Source organism: Lynx canadensis, chromosome C1 (genome assembly GCF_007474595.2).
Source record: "Lynx canadensis isolate LIC74 chromosome C1, mLynCan4.pri.v2, whole genome shotgun sequence".
Classification (NCBI taxonomy): Eukaryota; Metazoa; Chordata; class Mammalia; order Carnivora; family Felidae; genus Lynx; species Lynx canadensis.
In genome coordinates, this window is record NC_044310.1 from 177,230,569 (window position 1) to 177,254,628 (window position 24,060).

A 24,060-nucleotide genomic window follows, 5' to 3' on the forward strand; every position below is an offset into this window, starting at 1 on the left:
TCCCACAGGCCAAATCAAGTTGTGTGGCCAACTCAGATTCACAGGGTAGAAAAGAGTCCACTGTTTGATGGGAAAATCTGTAAAATCGTATTACGAGGGCACAGATAGAAGAAGGGGATTAGTTTTTGGCCATTTTTTCTTGCCATTTTATTGTGTAAATTTTCAAACATACAAAAAATTTAAAAGCACTGTACCATGAAGACTGCATGCCCACCACCTATTTTCTTCAGCTAACACTTTACTATATTTGTGTTATTACATAGCTATCCATCTATAGTTATGGCTTTTGTTACCATCTACCACATACAGTCAACCAGCTCATCACCTGCAATCTGGCTTCATCTCCCACCTCTCTGACAGCAACTCCTTTTCTCACAGCTGCTTCCCTCACCATATAAGTCCTGAGTTGCTGTAATAGCTTTTAAACTGGACTTCCTTAACAAGCTCTCTCTTTCTCTATCCAGTTTGTCAGATTGATTTTTTTTTCATTTGTTGTACTCTTGCTTAAAAGCTTGCTGTGGTTCCTAGTGCCCATTATTTCATGTCTAAACTCCTTTGCTTTGCTGCCAAGGCCCTCAGTAATCTGGTATTAATCCATGACTGTAGGAATATGACATAATGGGCAGAGTCAGAGTTCCTTGGCAATCTCAAAAGTAGCCTGTGTCCTTGAGAGATCTGTTGGTAAATTTCTCATCTCTCTCTGACCAACTTTAAAATTGGCTGTAATCAATGGCTTTTAGGCCTTTTAGCTTGGCCCCACCTGAACATCTCCCATCAGCACCCCATAAAAATCAGTTTCTGCTCTGACCTGGATATCTTCTTCTCCTTGGCTCTTGGTCAAAATCCCTGGACTTTCATTCTTCTATGGTCTCTGTGTCCCTACTGGTGAGCAAGGACTGGCTCCTCCCCCTGGCATTTTGTCAAACAGTGGCCTTGTTTTGAATATATTCTTCTGATTGGCTATTAGTCCTTCTATCCTTGCTGGGTTCATACAAGAAAGGATTCCCATCCATCCTCTGATATGACTATACCCCTCACTACACTGAAGAGTAGACTTTACTCCCTATCTGTGCTAATTCCTGTCTGGTACCCACTGAGCTCCACTTATTCAGACTAGGTTTTAAGAGGCCCTCAGATTCCAGTTTGTGTCCACTGTCCCTCTCACCAAAGTGTTCCCTGGTACATTATTTTTCTCTCTTATGTACTATAGACTTTTCACTCTGGGCCAGGTAGTTTCTTCAGTGTTATTTTTAATTTTTTTTTTTTTAAATTTAATGTTTATTTACTTTTGAGAAAAGAGAGAATGATGGCGGGGGGTGGTGGGCAGAGAGAGAGGGAAACACAGAATCCGAAGCAGGCTCCAGGCTCTGAGCTGTCAGCACAGAGCCTGACATGGGGCTCGAACTCACAAGGTGCAAGATCGTGACCTGAGCCAGTCAGACACTCAACCAACTGAGCCACCCAGGTGCCCCTCTTTGGTATTCTTCACATTGATCATTTTCCTACATGCTTCCTTTCATTCTTTGGCTCACTGTACAGACACATTTGGGGGCATCTACCCAACCCCACCTCTTGTTAGGGAGTCTGCTCCTGCCCACAACCCTTGCTAAGTGACTCAAGCTTGGATATCAAAGGGTCAGAATCTGGAGACACCTCAGAGACACCTCCTGGATCAATGTAGCTCTACTTCAGTGCCCAAACCCAGTTCTGCCTAACCTGGGTCTGACCTTTCCACATTCATAGCTCATCCCATCCTCACATGCTTCTGGATGGTCTCAGACTTAAGAAGTTCCATTTACCTGGACATATACTTTCTTGGGATGAATGAGTGAATACCACCTATCTCCTGACTTACAACTCCCAATAGGCTTCCAACACTGACCTGACCTAAAGATAATCTAAGCTCCCTGGCTTGCCTCGGGTCACTTCTTTGAGTGTTAATGGGAAAAGCATTTCCAGATTATGGTCTTTGATCCCAAGGATCAGGTACTTGACACCATTGGCATGAGATTAAATCTTTTTTCTTTTAAAAGTTAATATAATGACATACAATAAATTGCACATATTTAAAATGTACAATTTGGTCATTCCTGAAAGATTTCTTAAGCCCTTCTGTGATTCCTCCTCTTTCCCTCCAACCCACCACACTATCACCAGGCAACCACTAATCTCTTTCTGTTACTATAGATTAATTTATATTTTCTAGAATATTGGATAAATAGAATCATTACAGCACAGTCTTTTTTGATCTGGCTACTTTCACTCAGTGTAATTAGTTTGGATTCATACATGTTGTTGTGTGACTCTAGAGTTCATTTATTTTCACTGCTGAGTAGTATTCCATTGTATTGATATACCAAAATTTGTTTACCTGTTGATGGATATTTGGGTTGTTTGCAGTTTTGCATTATACAATTAAAGCATCTGTGAACACATAATATATGTGGATCTTTATGTAAGCATATATGTGCATATGTGTCTTTATGTAAACAAATGCTTCCTCTTCTCTTGGGTAAATAAATAGAGGCAAAATAGATGGATCATATATAGTAAGTGTACATTTAACTTTTAAAGAAACCGCCAAATTGTTTTTCAATATTTTACATTCTCACCAGAGGTGAAAGAGTTCCAGTTACTCTTTATCTTCACCAGTGCTTGGTATGTTCAGTCTTTTTTTGAAAAAAATTTAATTGAGATATAATTGATATATAACATTGTATTAATTTTAAGTGTACAGTGTGTTCAGTCTTTTTAATTTCAGCTATTCTCCTGTGAAATAGTGTTTCATTTCCTTATGACTAATGATTTTGAACATATTTTCATGTGCTTATTTGTCATCCATATATCCTCTTTGATAAAGTGTCTGTTCAAATCTTTTGCCCATTTTAAAATTGGATTGTTTCATTCCTTATAATTGAGATGTGAAAAGTTTTTAATATATTCTGGATAGGAGTCCTGCAATACTTCCAACAGCTGGAAGAATGAACTCCTGTAGATCTATCCACATGCTTCTTCTCTAGACCTGCTTGTTCCCAATTTTTGAATCTTTCTTCCAAACCCCTGACTAAGCAGATACACTATTCATCACATGAGTCTTATATTTTAGGCTACTTTTCTTTCCATATAATATAGATGACCAGGTGTACCACTAAAGCTCTTCCAATTACTGCTACCTTCTAGGGCCATCTTTGAATGAGGATTATAATATAGTGGCTCATTTCTTGCTTCACCATATACCAAGCTGATCTATCTGTATATCAAAACAGGTTTTTTTCTTTTCCATGAAGTGATCATAGGGACTTGCCTGTCCTCCTTTCTACCGTTCCCCATCTCCCAAAAAAACCACATGAGTGTAACCTGAGAGAGAGGCAATGGTGCCATAGAGGTGAATGAACCAGAAGTCTAAGCCACCTACATATGCAGCTAACTTGACCTCTGGCCCTGCTCATGACTAACCCTAAATGTACAATTTCCATCTCACTATGGACTTCTATTGGGCTCACATGACCTTATGACTTAGTGGATCTGACAGAACACACCTTGTAATGAACAGTTCTGGCTGCATAGCCACTGTATGTCCCAAGATCAGGTGTTCTGTCTATACCAGGGCCTAGTAGCACATCAGGAACCATACTTTTAATGATGTCTGCTGTAGATGGTATAACATTGTTCCAGAACTCTAAAGTATACATAGTGATTCTCTTACTAGGGCTTGCTGTAAATTCTATAAAATGTCTTTTCCCATCACAGATACCTCTTACAGCATAGATCTGCCAGGAAGTATAGCTTAAGGTCTCTCATGAAGTTATAGGCAAGATGCTATCCAGGGCTGCAGTCATCTGAAGGCTTGACTGGGGCTGGAGGATCTGCTTCTGACATGGCTCATTCACATGGCTTTTGACAGAAAGCCTAGATCCTTTCCACATGAATCTCTCTGAAAGGGATGCTTCAGTGTCCTTATCGTATGGTACCTGACTTCCTTCACAGTAAGTGATCCAAGAGAGAACAAGGAATAAAGCTGTAATGTCTTAGAAGACACATACTATCACATCTGCAATATTTTATTTGTTAGAATTAAGTCACTAATGCCAGCCCACACTCAAGGGAACAGGCATTAAGCTCTCTTGAAGGAAGAAATATCAAAGAATTTGTGGGCATATTTAAAACCACCACACATGGTACCTTCAGTATAGTGGATCATAGTGATATGAAGAATGCCCAGGCAGTCCAGGTTCCTTGGGTTATATTATGACAGAGGGTGAAAGATTTAACCCTTGTCAGGAGTGTAAATGTCTCTGTCATTCATATATTTCTGTTCCCATTCCTTGATAGCAATAGAAATGAATGTATTTGCTAATCAATGCAAGGTACCAGAGGCTGGAACCTCTGTTCCAGCAGAGATTACATCTGGCATGGCAACTGCAATCAGGGCAACTATATGGCTGACTTTATTATTCCTTAGGATCAGACATTTTTTAAGGGCCAGACTGGTGAATTAAATGGGGATAAATGAGGGCCAGTATTCTTTAGGTCTTAAACGGTAGCATAAAACTCTGCCATTCCCTCAGGACATGATATTGTTTTTAGTTACTATCATGTGAAGGTGCAAATCAGTTTCAGATATTTCACTTTGTCTTCCCCACTAATACAACTTTTATCCCACAGTGCAAGAAATCATGGGGTGCCTGGCTGGCTCAGTCAGTTAAATGTCTGACTTTGGCTCAGGTCATTATCTCATGGTTCATGAGTTTGAGCCCCACATTGGGTTCTATGCTAGCAGCTCAAATCCTGGAGGTTGCTTCCGATTCTGTCTCCCTCTCCCTCTGCCCCTCCCCTGCTCATGCTTTGTCCCTCAAAAATAAACGTTAAAAATTTTTTTAAAGGAAAAAAAAAGAATAAACATTAAAAAAAGGAAAGGAAATCAATGTGGAGGTTCTGCCAGTTACCAAGTATTCTATTCCAATTATACACTGGAGAACCAGAGAAATTATTCTTTCTTACTTTAGTTTTCTCCATAGCATTTATCACCATCCACTAATAGTACTTTATTAAGTACAACTTAATATACTTAATTCATTATACTTAATATACTTATTTATCTTATTTATTATCTGTCTCCCCAATGAATCTAATTTCCATAAGGACAGACATTTTTTTCTTTGTTAAAAAACTGATTTATTTCCAATGCCTACAAAGTGCCTAACACATCACAAAAACATAGTTCTAGCATATAGCAGGCATTCAGTAGATATTTGTTAAATGAAAGATTATATAGTGCCTCTCAACATAAGTTCATTACTGTTATTGTTATAATTGCCCTAAGATTGATTTTTCCATCTCTCCCAGCAAGTATGAATTCAAGTGTGGAATGTTCACTCTGGAGCAAATTAGGGAAAGGTTTCTATAAGTGGATCAGAGATGACTGATGGCACTAAATGTCCCACAGAACAATGTATGCACTGGTGGTGGACTGAGAGGTGGAAGGCAGCCCGTGAGGGACACCACTCCAGGGTTCTCAGTACTTTTGCTCTCTCTCTCCTCTCCTAATGTGAACTGAAGTACATATATTTAATCTCTCACATTTTCCAGTGGTAATTGTTGGTGTTTTTGGCCTCTTAAAATGGCATTTCTTGTTTTTAAAGCATTGAATCATAAAATATTTAAATATTTTCAGGCTTTCTCTTGAAAATTTGGAAGATATGGCTATTGACATATTTACTGATGCTTAGCAGTGTACCCTCATATTAAATGGGCATATGCTTTCCTATTTCATCACAGTCTTCACCACTCTTCATTGCCTTTTTCACTTGAAGGCTAAGTGAAAGTTGTCATTCACCAATGTATGAAAGAAGTGAAGAAAAAGTGATGGAGCTTTTATATCCAAGTCCATATAAAAATTTGGAAAAATAAAATGTAGACAGAGAAATACACATTTCAAGAAAAATGGGGAGAGAGTTTTTAGGAGGTAAAAGAGAACAGAGACTATTCCTAAGCATTTAATATGTAACATGCAGGGGTGCCTGGGTGGCTCAGTCGGTTAGACGTCTGATTCTTGATTTTTGCTCAGAGTATGCTCCCATGGTTTGTGAGATTGAGCTCTACATCAGGCTCTACGAATGGCAGCTCAGAGCTTGCTTGGGATTCTCTCTCTCTCTCTCTCTCTCTCTCTCTCTCTTTCTCTCTCTGCTCCTCCTCCACTCATGCCCTCTCTCTCTCTCAGAATAAATAAACATTTAAAAAATATATACTATGCAAACAAAGTAAGACTAGGTACATGAGTGCAATTCAAGATAAAAGGACCATGAATTTGCAACCCTTATTCTAATCCAATAAAGAGGAATAAATAATATATTCTACCTACTGTATAATTTGCAAGGTACTGATTTCTTTTCTTAAAAATCTGTAATTCACATTATTATGCCTGGAAATTTTAGTATTTTTACCATATTGACATTTTACCCCCAAGATACATACTGTGCCATTTCAACCCCCCAAATTTTCCCTTTAGGAATGAAAATACAGAAAGATTATTGCTAATTCATATGCTTCATCACTGTTGCTTTCTTGTTTACTTAAAGGTTTTGTAATTCTAGCTGAAGAAATATTTATTTAAATTCTTAACTAAGGACCCTCATTCTTTTCAATTTCAATTTGGGGAAAAGTAATTTACTCTTACTGTTGCTTTCAGTTGATGGTTTTCAGATCCAATAACAGTAAAAGTAAAATTGCATATTGTAATTCTGAATTTGGGGTGTCTTTAGCTAGCAAATATACATGATGACTAAAAAAAGTAACAACATCATCTGGATGTTTTTTAAAAGGTCAAAAACAAATCCATCACAATCCCAGCATTAAGCTCAGCTTAAATGGTAGTTAGGGTATTGGCACATAGTTGTCAAACTCTCTTAAGGAAACAAGAGTGTTCTTATATTTATCTCAGTATGTCTTTCTCAGTCCACCACCTTTCTGATCTTCATTGAAGCAAGTTATAAAAATAAGGCAGTTATTGAGCCCAATATTCACTGATAGCCAAGCAGGAAGCTTCTGGATGTGAACCAGACTGGGGATGACTCATTGAAAGCCAAATGTTTGTATGGAAAGCTTCTCCTGAAATCGCACAAAAGCAAATATTTATAAACATGCTAAAAAAGCATTTTGGAACTCTTGGGAGAAAGGGTTAAAATATTGCCACCCATTCCTAATGACACCATTTTGATAAAACGTTACATCGTGCTGACCCAGGCACTAAGTCTTTCAGAAACAAGTTTGCTATAATTGGTAGGGCTGTCCTGACTCACAGTATTTCTTATTTTGAAATATGATTCTATTTTGATAACCTCACCAATCTGTATTTTGAATGCATCAAAAATTCATGTGCTACTTGTGAAAGTTTTAAGTTTCCTATAGATATGCCTCAATTGCAATCTACATAGAATTCATAAGAAAAGAGTGGTTACAAAAGGAAATTTGTTTCTTGCTGAGCAAACTTTGACCTCAAATGGTATAAGCATATATTGAAATTCTGTACCTTAACGTTGTCTGTTGTTTTAAAAAACAAGCAAATAAGAAATCGTTGTTTTTATTCTGACAGATATTTTTGGCACACATCAGGTTCCTGCTTAGATTTATCAGGCCTTCCCTTGCGACCCTAGAGCCCATGACTGAGAGTGATTTGGTGCCTATGGGAAGTCGGCTCCTGTTAGAGGCTACCTCTGAAGATGATATGATGGTAGCAGTGGAAGTTTGGTGCTTTTTCTATCTGGTGCAGACAGGAAGTAGTCAGGCCAAGAGGCTAGCCCCTCCTGCTAAACCATGTGCAGGGGCCATGCTAATCTCTATAGTGTTCCAATTTTAGTATATGTGCTGCTGAAGTGAGCACTTGTTGGCATAATTTAAAAAGGACATTGAGCCACACAGGCATCAATGATTGAACTCATCTTTGAAATAAACAGTGGTACTCTTGAAGAATTTTGTCTTATATCCAAAAAACCAATGAGAAGTAGTTAGAACAGTGGTTATAAAGAGATGTGAATACAGAGGCTAGTATCAAGGAGAGATAATACCATCTTTGATCTCCATATTTAGGGCTGGTATTATCTTTTTCTGTAAGAAAACATCCTAACGAGATTAGTGTATGGGGACTGTGGTTATAGATATAGCCCTGCTACCTTTAGCCAAGATCATGAGAAAATGGGTTCTCTAGATAAATGAATTTCCTAGATTTCTGGGGTTTCCCCCATTAAGTACCAAAATGTAAAAAAAAAAAAATTTAACTATAGAAAATGGAAGGACATCTGTGAAGTATGATTGAAGGGGTAGGGGCAGTTAAACAAAAAGTTTTTACTTCTCTCTTTATGCTCTTTTATAAAGAATGAAGTTTTAAATAAAATGAATACATACTACTTTGTTATTTTTAAAAATTTACTTGAAGGGCACCTGGGTGGGGTGGCTCATTCGGTGAAGCACCCGACATTGGCTCAGGTCATGATCTCACTGTTTGTGGGTTCAAGCACCACATTGGGTTCTGCACTGACAGCTCAGAGCCTGGAGCCTGCTTTGGATTCTGTGTCTCCCTCTCTCTCTACCCCTCCCCCACTTGTGCTCTCTCTGTCTCAAAAATAAATAAATAAACTTAAAAAAATAAATTAAATAATAAAAATTTACTTGAAACTTTTTCTTTATTTTTTTCTTTTCTTCCTTCCTTCTTTTTTTTTTTTTTTTTTTAGAGAGAGAGAGAGAGAAGAGAAGGAAGAAGAGGGGCAGAGGGAGAAAGAGAATCCCAAGCAGGCTAGCGTGGAGCACTACGTGGGGCTTAATCTCAAGACTGTGAGATCATGACCTGAGCAGAAATCAAGTCAACCAAATGACTTGCCACTCAGGCACCCCTGAAACTATTTCTACATAAATAAATGGGTTACATATTTCTAACCTCTCAAACAGAGCCAAACTGAGTTTTCTACTGAAGATTCATTATCAGAATTATAAAACTCAATTCTCTATACTATAAAGCAATGATACCCTCAGGTAGTCCTGGAATGTACTGAATGGTTCATTCCTACCCTGAATGTCCTCAGACTTTTAATTTATTTCTCACAAATTTCTTGCTGTCTGCTTTGAGACTGTCAGCTGTCATTTCAGACTGACAGAATTCCACCTATCTTTAGCAGCCTCTCTTTCAAATTTGTTGTTTTAATTTGATGCTCCTAATTGGCTGAATGGTTGGTAAGTCACATAAACAAACTTGTTAATAATCTATGTAAAATTAAATTAAATGGGCATAGAGTATATGTCCACGGGTCACTCCTATGAGCAAAGTATCCCCCCCCCCCAAAAAAAGCTTTAGTGCATTTACTTGGAGATTTCAGTCTTATCCTTTCTATCTGGATCCCAGCTGTGATTCAGATACTAGATGGCACTGGATAAAAGATATATATGAGTGAAATGATGCTCTGCTGTCATTTAATGAAATGAAGTACATCCTTTCTTCCTTCCCTCATGAAAGTGCTCAATAGTCCAGGTAGATGCATGTGATATTAAACTGGAGCTATTCTCATTCTTCAGGCTAACTGAAATGATAGCCATGGACTTGTTGCCAGTTCTAGAATAATATTTTAAATTAGAAATAATTGCCAGCATTTGGGTAAGAATTAATTTATAGTAAATGTTACCAAATGTGATAAATGTATATTTGGTCTTTGTGGTTCTTGACATAGAGCTTCTACTCTTAGAATTTCCTGAAACAGGTGCCAGGAGCACCCCTCTTAAGAATACCCTTTCAGGGGCGCCTGGGTGGCGCAGTCGGTTAAGCGTCCGACTTCAGCCAGGTCACGATCTCGCGGTCCGTGAGTTCGAGCCCCACGTCAGGCTCTGGGGTGATGGCTCAGAGCCTGGAGCCTCTTTCCAATTCTGTGTCTCCCTCTCTCTGCCCCTCCCCCGTTCATGCTCTGTCTCTCTCTGTCCCAAAAATAAATAAACGTTGAAAAAAAAATTTTTTAAAAAGAATACCCTTTCAATCACACCTGAGTTGTATATGCTAATGAGATGACTCTGGTGGGCCCCTATGTGGCTTTAGTATGTGGGCTTGCCAGAGGAGCCAACCTTGTTAGTGAGCTAGAACTTTCAGCCCCACCCCGCTGACCTCCAGGGAGGGGAGAGAAGCTGGAGATAGACTTAGTCACAACCATGCCTATGTAGGGCAATCTCTATCAAAACCACTAAATGATGAGATTCAGAGAGCTTCGTGGCAGATAAACATATCAAGGTATTGGGAGGGTGATATGCCCAGAGATGGCATGGAAGCTCTTTGCCCTCCCAATCCCACCTTGTATCTTGCCCAACGTATCTCTTCCTTTTGGCTGTTCCTGAATTGTATCCTTTGTAATAAACCAGTAATAGCAAGTAAACTGCTTCTGACATTTGTGGGCCATTCTAACAAAATTAATGGAACCTTAGAAAGGGGTCATGGGAACACCTAATTTATAGCCTATCCCTCAGAAATATGGTTGGCCTGGGATGTGTGATTGGTGTCTAAAGTAGGGCAGTCTTGTGGGAATGAGCTCTTAACCTGTTGGGTCTGTGCTAACTCTGGTCGGTAGTGTCAGAATTGCATTGTAGGACACACCGTTGGTGTTTGGAGAGTTGGAAAATTGGTTGGTGTTAGGAAAAAACCCACAGACTTGATGTCAAAACTGTTGGGAGTAAAAAACTGCTCACCAGGCTTTTATGATCTCAAATGCTTGAATATGTATCAGGTTTGCCAAATCCATATTAAAAAAAAAAACATACATGTAGGCTCTCATCTACTGGGTAGATCAGACAAGACTTAACTGACTCACAGATACAGGGAAATAGATCAAACAAGTAGCATGTGTTTGAAAGGAACATTTTAGTTAGACAGGGAGTGGGGATTTTTTGACAATTGTTCTAAATGTGAGTCAGAGTGTAGGTTTGCGTGGGTGAGTGTGTGGGTGGATACATCTGTGGGTGTCAGAAAGAGACAACCAGAGATAGATGGCTGTAGTTCTGTAGCTAGTAAAATGACTATAATAGTAAAGTAAATTTAAAGATATAGCACTGCATGGAGCCCTTTAAAATAGTTTTAGACAGTCAACAGAAGGCTTATTTAAAATACCAATTGCTTCCCACAAAGAGTTTAAATTACCCCTCCTTACACAATACCAGGCAATTTTCATTTACCACTTACTTGAAATTTGGTAATTTATCACAAATGAAATCTTATGCTCCTGGTAGCCAAAACTTTTTAAAAATGGGAAAATTGAAATAAATTGGCTGAATTTCTTATTTAGAAAATGACCTTCAGCTGTTCATAGACTAAGGCATGGCAGCAAATAACTTGCAAAGGAAAAAGGAGCTAAAATGGGTAACAGGATAACAAGAATTTTATCTATAGCTATAACGAGATGATTTCTGATGTACTTACCTACATGTAGTAATTGGGCAATACAAAAGTATAAAAAGATAGGGAACTGGTGTTATAATTGGTTTCCTGTTTTTTTCTGGGAGAGTAATGATGCCAGTGAAGCGGAGTCTGTGCACAGAGACTCCATTTAACAAGAAATTCAGATGCTGTTTTTGGCAATTCTATTATTGCATCGCTGGACCCTGTTAAGTGTGAACTTACGGGCCAGTCCAGAGCCCACAAAGCTCTTTGGAATATCACTTGAAACAGAAGCAAATAATCCCAGAAATGAAAGAGATGATAGGTAAATATGCACCGTGTAGGTACAGTCATTCAATAGGCAACTCACATATTTGAGCCTCCATGAGGTGCCCCCTCACTGTGTTTGCTTCTCAAATTCCAATCCTGCATCTGCCCTCAAGGAATTCAGGCTTTGAATTAAACAGTTAAAGAAGCTGATAAGCATTGTTTGTATTAGGTGCTCTTGAATACAGGTCAGTGGAGGAAACAATTACGCATTCTTCATTCACTAACAGTGATTATTTTTCTTTTCAAAATAGAAATACATTTTTCTAATTATAAAAATAGTGCAAGTTCATTATAAAAAATTCAGATACAATAGAGAAGTATCATTCATTGATTTAAGGAAAATTCATTTAAAGCTATTAGATACTAAAGGAGCAAAGCATCAGTGCTTCCTTTTATATCTCTCTTTGTAAACTAATTTCTCCACTCCTTGCCATACATCACTTTTCATTATTAACGGGTGGAAAATAGGTGATACATGTACTTGCCTAGCAGGGCAAGAAATCCCACTCATTCTTTGTCATTACTGTCTTTATGTCTCTACACCATCATCGGTTCTCACATAGAGTAAGTGTAATTTAAATTTATTTCATAAGTTACTTGGGGCTCAAAAAATCAAAACAACTACATCTACCTCTTGTTTGTGTTGGTAAGATCACTCTTGCACTCACAAGAAGGGAACTCTTAACGTCTCTCTATTCTAAAGTCCTATTCTTTACCTCATGTTTTCCCTCACAGCTAGGAAATCAAATCCCAGGTAATCAGTCTCAGGATGATGAACGGTGGCTTTGAGCTGCTGCTGTGGAGGGTGCAAGATACAGAGAATTGTATGAGCCTTGTATTTAGGACAAGATAGGTTTATGTTGCAGTTATCCAATTAATCTGAAATCCCAGTGTTTTTTTTTAATAAAGTGTATTTATTTTTGAGAGATAGAGAGCCAGTGAGCAAGCATGAGCAGGGGAGGGGCAAAGAGAGAGGAGAGAGAATCCCAAGCAGGCTCTGCACTGTTAGCACAGAGACCAATGCAGAGCTGGATCCCACAGACTGCAAGATCAGGACGTGCGCTGAAATCAAGAGTAGGATGCTTAACTGACTGAGCCACCCAGGCACCTCTGAAATCTTGTTTAACACAAGAAAGGTTTAATTCTTGCTTATGCCACATATGCATTACTGATGGGGAGGCAGTCTCACTTACTGTTGAGGATGATGGAGGCTCTGCCATCTTGTGGCTGCACAAGCTTGTTGGTCACTGCAGCAGAGAAACAAGAGACAAGAGGATCTCAGGTACTTTTTTCACTACTTCCAACCAGAAGGAATATCTGGGGCTTCTGCTCACACTTCATTGGCCACATGGTCTTCCTAACTTCATAGGAGCTAGGAATTTGGGGAACAAATGGAATGATTAGTTAAAACTGTCTCTCTCGGGGCTCCTGGGTGGCTCAGTCGGTTGAGTGTCCGACTTCGGCTCAGGTCATGATCTTGCAGTTTGTGAGTTCGAGCCCTGCGTCGGGCTCTGTGATGCCAGCTCAGAACCTGGAGCCTGCTTCAGATTCTGTGTCTCCTCCTCTCTCTGCCCCTCCCATGCTCATGCTCTCTTTCTGTCTCTCAATAATAAATAAACTTTAAGAAAAAAAAATTAAAAAATACAACTGTCTCCCTCAAACCTAAGTGTACATTTCTGACCACAGGCTGACAACATCCAAAATCAAGTAAGTGATATTAAGTTATTTACTTATGTCAATGTTCTACTCCTTTGGCATGAATATATGAATGTGAGATGTATGTACAGAAAAATACACCTTCCACATAAACACAGTTTTCTCTATATAATTACTGTATACATAATAGCTTATTATTTTCCACAATAGGTATTCAAAACAGAGGATGATGTTGTGAAAGAGAAAATAATACCAAGTCCTCTTTTTTTTTTTTTAACGTTTATTTACTTTTGAGAGAGAGAGAGAGACAGAGTGTGAGTTGGGGAGGTGCAGAGAGAGAAGGAGACACAGAATCTGAAGCAGGCTCCAGGCTCTGAGCTGTCAGCACAGAGCCCAACGCGGGGCTCCAACTCACAGACCGCAAGATCATGACCTAAGCCAAAGTTGGACGCTTAACCAACTGAACCACCCAGGGGTTCCTAAGCCCTCATTTTTTTTTTTAACACTAATTCCAATGTGGGTTGACTAAAAGCAGCAACATGCCTGGATTTGTCAGAGTAGACTAATTTCTGTAACAATTAGTTAACTTCTGGTCTTCAGAATTCTGGGTAATTTTTTCTTTCGTTTACCTGAATTTTACAGTTTTTCTATAATCTCGGTGGTTAAGAAAACATATTAACTGCATATGTTACAATTTAGTATGGGGATTTGACAAATGGTCTTCCATGAAGTGATTTAAGGACCTGGGCTCCTTCTTTCTGGGATGCTTCCATCTTCCAAAGTTTCAGAGGCCTCTGCATCAAGCAGACAAAAAAAGAGAACTGAGGAGAGGATCAGGGGCCAGGCTTCACCACATATGAGCATTCCCACCCACATTCTGCTAGACGGAAGTCATGATCATGCTTAGCCTCAAGGGAGCCTGGGAAATGTAGTCTGGCTGTGTGCATAGGAAGAAAAGAAATCAGTTTGGTGAGTGTGTACTACAATGTCCCTAACATGACCTAAATAAATAAATAAGAGGAAGAAAAACTAAGGAATCTGATTAGAGTTAGAGGTGTCTGGGAAAAAGAACATTATTTCTCCTGCCTTGTCCTTATTTCCTTCATTTATAGTTATACGTTTCTTTTCCACAAGTCTTCATTTTATTTTCTTTTGAAAACAGTTTTTTAAGAATTTTAATATTCTGTTTTGTTGACAGTGTATAGAAATGAACATGATGACACTCGGTTGGAATGTAGACTGATAATAATCTTACTGTAGGGAAATTTATCTAAATGAATCAAAAACCTTAAAAAGAGTATAGTTAACAATTCTTCTAGAATTTTATCCTGGGGAAGTAAACAGTTCATATAAACAGATGCACGTACAAGTATGTTTTAGCATAGTACTGCAAATAATGGTGAAACACTTTTACGACATGTGTCCAGCAATTGAAGGTAAATTAATAATGCTACTTCTAATAACATATCATGTGCCCATGAATGAGGTTATAAATGTCTATATAGTGATATCGAAGAATGTTCCTTATATATTCTGTAAAAAATTATCAGTTTACAAATTTCTATGTCTGGAATATTACCATTTTTATTTTTTAAAAAATGATTATATATACACACAATATATATCTAATCAAATCAAAATGGAAATATTCTAGACATAGGTTTATAAACTGATATTTTATATATATATATATAATCTTTTTGCTTATCTATGTTTCTCTGTTTTTAAATTTTTTTTAATGTTTATTTAATTATTTTGAGAGAGAGAGAGCGAGCAAGCCAGGGAGGGTCAGAGAGAGAGGGAGAGAGAATCCCAAGCAGGCTCCATGCTGTCAGCACAGAGCTGGATGTGGGGCTCGATTTCACAAACCATGAGATCATGACCTGAGCCCAAATCAAGAGTCGGACGCTTAACTGACTGAGCCACCCAGGCACCCCTGCTTATCTATGTTTTCTAATTTTTCTATGCTTTTCTATGTTTTCTAAACAAGTGTTATTTTCCTTAAAAAGACATTTTGTTTTTACTTCAAAGCAAAAAATGAAAACTCCTAACATTTAAAACAGAAACACAGACTTTTAATCCATATACATCTTAAAGAAAAACACAAAACAAAATACCACCTGGTTATCCACACTGGCTGTATGTTTCAGGCCTCCTGGCCGGAGCACCTGGAGTAGTCCCTGTCATCAGGGTAGGGGGAGCTGGGCAGGATGGGGGTTGGGGAATGAAGTCGGTAGGCCCTTGTCTCAGTGCGGGCTTAGGCGAACCGTGGAGTCCATGCCTAGCTGCTGGTCTTCATTCCTCACCTCCCTCACTCTGACAATGGTCTGCTTTCTTTCCTCTGAATAGGAAACCTACAGAGGCAGCTGGCTTGTGATATTTTGTGTAGGCATGTGAGTTATATGCAAATCACATGGAAAGACAGTCAGAATCTTTTCTCAGATGGTTCAAGTCAAGAATATTTGTCTTGAGTTTGTATTATATCTAAAAGAGGGGACATACTTCTGATGTTTCTCTTCCTTAATTTCTTCCAGAATTAAGTTAAGCTGCTGTCAGAAGAGGTTTCAGCTTTTTAAGTTCACTATTCATTTTGGAGTTATCCATGCATGCATGCTTACAAAAGTTAAATTATTTTCAAAGATAGAATAATTTTTCTACTACAATTGAATTCAAAGTAAGTGAAGAGCCAGAACATGATAATTTTATCTAAGAATCAACATCCTTTATGTTCAAATAACTTGTACTATGGACTTATAACAGCCGAATGACAAAAAACATTTTTTAACTGCTCTCGGTATTGAGAATAGTGATTTCATGAACCATAGACTTCACCCAGCAAAATCATATATCTCTGGCACTTACATACACACAAACACCCATCCCAAATGTTATTATTATCTGTTAAAATTATAACAGTTATACTCGTTTAAAAATTCACTGAAAGTAGTGTCCTTTGGGGGTGCTTGGGTGGCTTAGTCAGTTAAACTTTCAACTTCAGCTCAGGTCAGGTCATGATCTCACATTTCATAGTTCGTGAGTTCTGCCCCACGTTGGATTCTGTGCTGACAGCTCAGAGTCTAGAGCCCCCTTGGATTTTCTGTCTCCCTCTCTCTCTGCCCCTCCCCGCCTGCTCACGCTCTCTCTCTCTCTCTCAAAAATAAATAAACATTTTTTAAAAAGTACTGTACTTTTTAAAAAAAGATAATACTTATAGTCAAAAATCAAAGCCAATCTTGGCTTTCTATTAAAGACCAACTTCTATTCAATCCGTATGCTCTCTTCAGAAAATTACTGTATTATGAAACTCAGGAAAAAACAGAACACACCAAGATGTCACTTTGTTTGCTAAATTGTAACACCCTATACTGGCCTAGGCTGTTTTTCAGCTTTTCAAAACAGGTTGAAAAAGAGGAAGTACTGATAATTGTATGTAACTCATTCTGCTTTTATTGGTTAGCGGTGAGGATTCTCTTTCCAAACGGAGAAGGATAAGACGTTAATTCTCATGGTCATTCAAGATTTTAATAGGAGGTAGAAGGGAATTAGTTTCTGAAGAGAGAAAAATAAAGTGCCAGTGCTGAGGTGAAAAGGCCCAGGAAAGAGACTAGAGGCAGAGCCCTTGTGCCTCCTTCGTGATTTCCTGGCAGGCTCTAGCTAAGTACTGCCATAAGCAACTCTCTGCTGAGGTACAGCTTGTTTTCTGTTGTTCTTTTTTAAAGGTTTTATTTTTGAGAGAGAGAGAGAGAGAGAGAGAGAGAAACAGAGAGAGAGAAACAGAGAAAGAGGGGGGAAGAGGATCCGAAGCAGGCTCTGCACTGACAGCACAGAGCCCAATGTGGGGATCCAACTGACGAAACGTAAGATTGTGGCCTGAGCCGAAGTCAGACGCTTATTCAACTGAGTCACCCGGGTGCCCCAGGTACAGCTTTTGCCTCCACAAAGGACACCAGGACCAACACAATAGGTATGTCCTGGGGGAAGTCTTGTGCTCAGGCCTCACTCCTGCTCGTCTTGAAGATCTTGTTTCTCTTCTCATTGGCTACTCCCTTTGAATGTCAGCTCTAAATGCTGATCACTGGCTCCTGACTCACCATTCCCAGATCACTTCCTCAGCTCAACCATCAGTAAAAAGATCTTGGTCAGTCTGGGACTTCCCTCCTCACCCACCACCCCCAGCTGGAGGCCAGTGGGCATGGGGCCTTCCCACTGCTGAATTCAGACAATGTATGAGGAGGATTCATTGTATCTGGGCAGAAAGAAGACAGCAGGAAGCTCACTGAACTCACCCGAGAACTCCTCTATAATTGTGTGGGGACCAGCTGGAAGGGCTAGTGTAATTATAAAGGTAATTGAATATATAGCTTGTTCTCTGATAACCAGAGATCATATAGTAACAGGTGAGAGAAAGAGTAAAACTTGGCAACTCAAGCTTATTCTGATTTGAATCTCTTTGACAAAGAAGCCATATGATGTTTTCTTATGACAGCCACTCATCTTCCCACTCACCCATTTGACCCATCCTCCAATTCCCTCCTTTCCATACAACTCTTAGCTCCCAATATTTATCTTTTTGCTCACTACCCAGATTCTCCTATCAATCAGTGGATCCATTACATGCCTTTGAACCCTTTTGCTGTTACATCATCCATCATGGTTTCTGTGGGATGTCTTTCTGTGTGTGTAGGCATGTAGAACATGTGTTTCTGTAGGTTAACAGGTTCTTTGGCAACCTTTGTAGCTATGTTACATAATGTAGTGTGTAGGTGTGTGCACCTTTGTGTGGATGGTTGAATTCTGATGGAGGTTTAAAATCAACCATCTTTATATTTCAAGTGCAAATTGTAGGTATGTAACTCTTGTGTTCATCTGGCTATCAGTGTTTAGGTACCTAGTTGTGTTTGTGCATGTATAAGTCTGCGTCTGTATACATCTGCATGCATGTCTCAAGGCATAGCCAATAGCTTCCTATAATGTGAGAGCATCTGTCTCCAAATCTTCTTATCTAGCTGTGTTACCTTCTTGTTTTTATTTTTTGGCAAAATGTTTATTGTGGTTAGAATATATGTAACATAAAATTTACCATTTTAACCAATTTTAAGTGTACGATTCAGTGGCATTACATTCACAACACTGGATGAATAATCACCATTTCCTATTGTCCCAATTTTTCAACACCCAAACAGAAACTCTGTGACCATGAATCAACAGTTTCCTTCTCCCAACCTCTAATCTACTTTCTGCCTCTATGAATTTGCCTATTCTAGGTATTTCATAGAAGATATTTCATATTCTAATATTTCATATAAAGTGGACAATTATAGGGGCGCCTGGGTGGCGCAGTCGGTTAAGCGTCCGACTTCAGCCAGGTCACGATCTCGCGGTCCGGGAGTTCGAGCCCCGCGTCGGGCTCTGGGCTGATGGCTCAGAGCCTGGAGCCTGCTTCCGATTCTGTGTCTCCCTCTCTCTCTGCCCCTCCCCCGTTCATGCTCTGTCTCTCTCTGTCCCAAAAATAAATAAACGTTGAAAAAAAAAATTAAAAAAAAAAAAGTGGACAATTATATTAATTGCCCTTTTTGTGTCTGGCTTACTTTAATTCACATGTTTTCAAGGTTCATCCATATTGGAACATATAGCAGAATTTCATTCCTTTTTATGGCTGAATAACACTCCATTATGTGCATAGGTTGATGCAATCATTTGTTGATGGACACTTAAGTCATTTCCACTTTTTAGCTGTTGTGATAATGCTGCAATGAACATTGGTATACAAATATTTATTAAAATTCCTGTTTTGGGAGAGCCTGGTGGCTCAGGTGGTTGAGCATCTGACTGTGGCTCAGGTCATGATCTCACAGTTCATGAGTTTGAGCCCCTCATCAGGCTCTGTGCTAACAGCTCAGTGCCTGGAGCCTGCTTCGGAGTCTGTGTCTCCTTCTCTCTCTGCCCCACCCCCTACTTGCACTTTCTCTGTCTTTCAAAAATGAATAAACGTTAAAAAAAAATTAAAGTCCCTGTTTTTAATTCTTTTGGCTATGTACCTACAAATGGAATTGCTGAGTCATATAGTAATTTTATGTTTTGTGTTTTGAGGAACGACCAGTCTGTTTCCATAGTAGCTATACCATTTTACATTACCACCAGCAATGGAAGTTTCCAACTTCCAATGTTTGCCAACATTTTTTATTTTCCTTTTTTTTTTTCTGGGGGTGTGCAGAGGGAGAGGGAAATGGAGAGAGAGAGAATCTCAAGCAGGCTCCATGCCCAACACAGGGCTTGATCTCATGACCAAGAGATCATGACCTGACTAGAAATCAAGAGTCCAATGCTTAAGCAACTGAGCTGCCCAGGCACTCCTTCTTTTTTTTTTTTTTTTTTTTTTTAATAATAGGCATGTTAATGGATGTGAAGAGTGGTATCTCATTGTGGTTTTTCATGACGATTTTAATGATCAGTGATGTTGAGCATATTGGCCATCTGTATTTCTTCTTTGGAGAATTTTCTATTCAAGTTCTTTGCCCATTTTTTAATTGGGTTGTTTGGTTTGTTTTAGTGTCAAGTTGTAGGAATTCTTTTTTATATTTTACATATTAATTCCTCATCAGATATATGATTTGCAAATACATTCTCCCATTCTGTCAGTTGGTTTTTCACTTTCTTGATAGTGTCCTTTGATGTACAGAAGTTTTTTATTTTGATGAAGTCCAATTGATCTATTTTTTCTTTCATTGCTCATGCTTTTGGTGTCATATTTAAGAATCCATTGCCAAATCCAAGGTCATGAAGACCTACCCGTTTCCTTCTAAGTTTTATGGTTTCGGTGCTTATATTTAGTTCACTAAACCGTTTTGACTTAATTTTTATATATTATGTGAGGTAGATGTCCAACTTCATTCTTTTTACATGTGGAAATCCAGCTGTCTCAGAACTTTTTGTTGAAAAGACTGCTCTTTTAATTAAATGGACTTGGTACCCTTGTCAAAAATCAATTGGTCATAGATGCATGGGCTTATTTCTGACCTCTCAATTCTATTCTATTGGTTCATATGTCTATCTTTATGCAAGTACAACACCATTTTGATGATTGTAGCTTTATAGTAAATTTTGAAATCAGGAAATGTGAGTCCTCTTACTGTTCTCTTTAAAAAAAATTTTTTTTAATGTTTATTTTTGACAGACAGATAGAGACAGGGCATAAGCAGGGAGGGGCAGAGAGACACACACACAGAATCCGAAGCAGGCTCCAGGCTCTGAGCTGTTGGCACAGAGCCCATCACAGGGCTTGAACTCATGGACCATGAGACCACGACCTGAAGTGAAGTTGGACTCTTAACTGACTGAGCCACCCAGGCGCCCATTACTGTTCTCTTCTTAAGACTGTTTTTGGCTAATCAAGGCCCCTTGCAATTCCATATGAATTTGAAGAAAGGGCAGTTGGATTTTTGATAGAGATTGTACTGAATCTGTAGATTGCTTTGAGTACTGTCGCCATCTTAACAACATTAAGTCTTGCTACCCATGAATATGAGATGTCTTTCCATTCATTTAGCCCTTTAGTTTCTTTCAGCAATGTTTTGTAGTTTTCAGTGTATAGGTCTTTCACCTGTTGTTTAAATTTATTCCTAGGTATTTAATTTACTTTCTCCTTTTAATTGACTTGAAATCCCCCCTCATTATAATTACTAGACTATAATGTGTTCATAGTACACATAATAGTGCCTGATACATAGCAGACATTGAACAAATACTAATTGAATATAAGAATATCTAAAATCATAGGATCTTGAAACTTAGAGGAAACACTAATACCGACATCATTCTTCTAAAAATGGGGAATGATGTTCAGAGAGGCTAAGTAAATTGCTCTAAATAGCACAGTTAGCTAGTGGTAGAACAAGAAGTTCATATCTCCTGAGAATTTTCTGTGGATCAAAATGCAATCATTATATGCCAAGATTCTGTCTGCTGGAGTAAATAAATGGGTGTATTCATAAACTTGGATGTTTGTCTTTATGTCTGGAAATTTTTCAGTATCTAGTTCCCTATTCTCTGAAATGAATCTTAAATAATTGGGTACTTACAAAAGTAGCTTGCATTTAAGACAAAAGAATAATGAATAATGTACATATTTCAGCAAATGAGGTTACTCAAATGGACAAGTAGCTGAATTAATGGTTATTTGGAGATATGTATCTATGCGGGCATCATTCATGAAAGTCTCTATGAATGTGTGTGTGTGTGTGTGTGTGTGTGTGTGAGTGTGTGTGTGTGTGTGTGTGTGTGTGTTAGATGAGATGACTGAGGGCCATTTTGGAAATGAATTTAGCCCATTAGATATTTCCATGCTGAGAACAGATGATCTTCTGCTAGATTTTATCTCCTCAAGAAGTTGTTCCATTATAGGATTACTTCCATTTGGAGAAAGAGTGGAGAAAAGAGCAAAGATATGATAATAACTATGTCCTTGTTTATAAACTAAGGCATTCCTTAATGTGCTTTTTGTTTTTCTTTTTTAAATTTTTTTTTTCAACGTTTATTTATTTTTGGGACAGAGAGAGACAGAGCATGAACGGGGGAGAGTCAGAGAGAGAGGGAGACACAGAATCGGAAACAGGCTCCAGCCTCTGAGCCATCAGCCCAGAGCCTGACGCGGGGCTCGAACTCACGGACCGCGAGATCATGACCTGGCTGAAGTCGGACGCTTAACCGACTGCGCCACCCAGGCGCCCCGCTTTTTGTTTTTCTTAAAAAAGAACTATTTATTTGTTTTTTGGCCCTCTCCTGAGATAAGGGTCAATCAGCCTGGGACAATTTTCAGTCTTGCTTTATTCTTGCCCTCTTCTATAGTTGGTTAGTCCCTCTGTCGTTCTCTTACCTCTCTTGATATAGGCTTTCCTAGGGCCTCCCAAAGATGGCCAATAGTCATGGGTCTGGGAATTGTTTCTGAGTCAATGGTGCAAGACCAGCAACTCTTGACTCTGGAATTTGGGAGCTGTAGAGGAGAATTGTTAGTTGCCTACTCAGTATCCTTTTCCTTATTAATAGCTCCCCAATTTTGTTATGGGCAATAAGGTACTTAGGAAAACAAACAAAAACCCTAAAATGAACAAAAACTACATTTCCCACTTTTGCTTGCAGCTAGAGATTATCATTAACTCAGCCCTGGACAATTAGGCATAAGCAAAAGTTTTTGGATGGGGTTTTTAGTAAAGATCCTTAAAATGGAGCTGACAGTCCACAAACGCCTTTTGCCCTTTGCATTTTGTCCTTCTTCCTGGCTGGATTCTAGATGTAATGCTAGAGGTGGAGCAGCCTTATTACAACTATGGCAACAACAAGGAAAAGGTTAAGATGTCACAGAGATATCAACACTGACATTGCTATGCTGCTGAGCTAATGCCCACTACCCCCTACTTCTTGTTACACAAGAAAGACCCCTAATTTGTTTAAACCATTGGTTTTGGGGTCCCCTCAACCAGCAGCCCAATTGAATTCTCAACAGATACAGAAGCTTAAACAGAAAGATAAGATAATTTGAGTCAATGGATTCCTATATATCTTGTTGGTAAATTATATTTAGAGTAAACATTATGGAAGAATTTGAAGTAGCCAACACAATGGTGATGGCATAAATCTGAATCTACCAACATAATCCCTGACTCAAAAAGAAAGAAAGAAAGAAAGAAAGAAAGAAAGAAAGAAAGAAAGAAAGAAAGAAAGAAAGAAAAGATCAAATAACACTAGATAATGCCCATGCCTTCAACATAACTAGAAAACAGAGAATGTTCAAATTTCAAATTAACTTTACATAGAAAAATAAACACTGAAATCCAGCAAGCTGCCCCCACACTCTTGATGCAAGCCTGTCAGGAAAACAAATCAATTTGAGAAAAACTGTACAGAGTGTAGAAATGGGGGACTAGTGGTGGACTTAAGATTGATCTAAAACCACCACCCAAAGGAGAAAGCCCACCCTAAGTTTGAAAACACTGAAAAAACATGCTGGTAGATCAGAGCACTTACTACAAGGAAGGCACTTAACTGTGTGTGGAGGGTGCAAGAAAGCAGTTTTGGAAAGATAAAGTTTTGGGCAGAGGGATCAAACAAAAGCAGAGGTGAGTTTCAGAAATCTTGTAGGATGAGGGGAAAAAACTTGAGGGGGAAATTTAGGAACCTATCAGACCTTCTCTCCCTCTAAAATGGAAGGAAGCACAATAATTCCTCTTCTCCTATCATTCCTCTTCCATAAAATAATGATCAATCAATTAAAAAAAGAAAAAGAAAACAAAACAGTATACTTTGCCACACTAACAGAAGAGGGCACTCTTGATCTGGAAATCTTTCATCCACCCCACCATTCAGCCCTGTCCATGGAAATGCAGATCAGTCTTCATCTAAGCAAAATCATTATAATAGAAATAAAAAGAATCCAAACAATAGAACTCTGTATCTATTTCTATATCAACTGATAAAAACTCATCCCCCAAATAATGGCAAAGTGAAAGAAAACTCTCCTACTGTAACACAATTCTCCAAACTGAATTATTTATCCTTAACCCAGCATTTGGGACTATGAGAAACATTTTGAAACATAAATTCAAAAACTAAGTGCAAAAACAGACAAAAAGTCAGTAAGAAATAAGACAAGAGCTGAGTGAACTCAGGAAAGAAATAGAATA

General features: G+C 38.6%; 1 pseudogene; it reads right to left on the reverse strand.

Annotated features, from left to right (window-relative positions):
• Positions 1-7,784: 7,784 nt before the first annotated feature.
• Positions 7,785-7,879, reverse strand: LOC115522608 (annotated as a pseudogene).
• Between the last annotated feature and the right edge of the window lie 16,181 nt (positions 7,880-24,060).